General features: G+C 43.4%; 1 protein-coding gene across 3 annotated transcripts in view; it reads left to right on the top strand.

Moving 5' to 3' along the window:
• LOC147117868 (cadherin-18-like) overlaps positions 1-1,880 on the top strand; it is a 1,002,068-nt gene that overhangs the window by 620,482 nt on the left and 379,706 nt on the right. The gene's annotated exons all lie outside the window — the stretch shown is intronic.

Raw genomic sequence — 1,880 nt, 5'->3', positions numbered from 1 at the left:
GCTTTATAATGCCATTTTGTTAGAGACGTGAGATTCAGACAATCGCTGTAGCAATGTTGATAACTCACTGCCGACTGCTTTTTCAAATATTTCCAAACCCTACATTCCAGAATGTTCCGGGCATGATCATACCTACCCAATGAGTTCCAAGGTTGTTTTAACGCTCCTTTTATCTTGATGAAGGGCCACCAATTGCAGATACATGGTTTTCCTGCCTCTGAATGGTGCCCCTGAACTGTGCTGAAACCCAACAGCAGGACAGACCCAAGATTTTCATGAGCCTCCTCTTCTGGCCGACTGAATACAATGAGCCATTTTGATGCAACTGCCTGCTAATGGCGTGATACATAATAGCTCAATGATGCACGCACACACTGGCACATCAGCCCCACCCTACTCTAAACAGTCACTAACATCGTTTCTCTCTGTAGTTCACAAGCACTTCTCACAATATCAGAGCATAATGATGTCATTTTCAAAATCGGCTCCAAGGAGCTTACAAGGCACTGGTGTCAAATAACACAGACAGACAGACACAGACACAGACAGACAGACACACACAGACACACAGACATAAAACACAGACACACAGACACAAACACACAATCACACACAAACACAGACACACACAAACAGAAAAAAAAGAAAGACTTGCATTTATATAACATCTTTCACAACCACCGGACGTCTCAAAGTGCTTCACAACCAATGAAGTACTATTGGAGTGTAGTCACTGTTGTAATGTGGGAAATTTGTGCAGAGTAAGCATTCAGATCAGAGAATATCCTCCTCCTCCCTCTCTCCGGTGTCACAATCAAGGGGTTAGATCTTGACCTTGCGCGATAGTGTAAAACGGGCGATAGCAAGTCAGCAGCCCGTTTGACATCTCTCCCCAATCTTATTTCCATTGACTTCATGACTTGATGAGGAGGACCATTTCATAAAGATACAGGGGGAGAAATTCGGTTGGTTGTGTTGAGTCTGTGTGCCCCAGTTATGCTTATTATAAATCACTGGACACAGACAACAAGAATAACTTTAACAGGTCTTTACTATTCGGAGGTCAGGGCTGAACTGCCCAGCAAATCACTACACAACACTTATATACCGGTGTGGTCACCACCGGTATTACAGTATACAGCAGCCAAGAGAAAGTAGTACATCTCTTAAGGTAGTTCTCTTAAGGTGGAACAGGTTACATACACCACAATCCTCCCTTTTTAGCTTAACAGTGTATATCCCCATTTAACATAACATAATAACATATATATATATATATATACAACTTCATGCAAAACAGTTCAAAGATTCAGTCTCTGAGGAGGCCTCCTGATCCGAGTTGGATAACGCCTTTCAGGGGTCTCTGATTCTCGTTGCTGGGGTGACTCATCTAGTTGATCTCTTATGGATTGGACATCATCATCAGGTACATTCACTTCTGAGGTAGATGCTTCAGGTTCACTAACTTCTTCCACGGTTGTCTCTGCCGTAACCATGGGTTCAACCCTTGTTCTCGATTCTACCAGTTGATCAGCATGACGTCGTGTTACATTTTCACCAATATCTACCGTGTACATCAGGGGTCCTTGTCTGGCCCGAATTGTTCCAGATTGCCATTTCTCATTTTTATAGTCCCGGGCTAACACTGGTTGTCCTATTTCGAAACTCCGAGTGGTCTTGTTATTTATATGCTGGAACTGTTTTCGACTTCCCTCCGCACATTTGGTTTTAACAAGTCCAACCTGGACCGCAACCTCCTGTTATAGAACATCATGGCAGGACTTTGGTTTGTCACTGCATGAGTGGCGTTTCGATATGCCAGTAGGAAATTGTCCACCTTGTGTTGTAGTGGAATCTGATCTTCGCTCATGGCCTTTATT

The sequence above is a fragment of the Somniosus microcephalus genome, chromosome 5 (genome assembly GCF_052327205.1).
Source record: "Somniosus microcephalus isolate GS21.2 chromosome 5, FLI_Smic_1.0, whole genome shotgun sequence".
NCBI classification, from domain to species: Eukaryota; Metazoa; Chordata; class Chondrichthyes; order Squaliformes; family Somniosidae; genus Somniosus; species Somniosus microcephalus.
The sequence above is the reverse complement of the archived record's forward strand: the minus strand, read 5'-3'. Positions and strand labels throughout refer to the sequence as shown.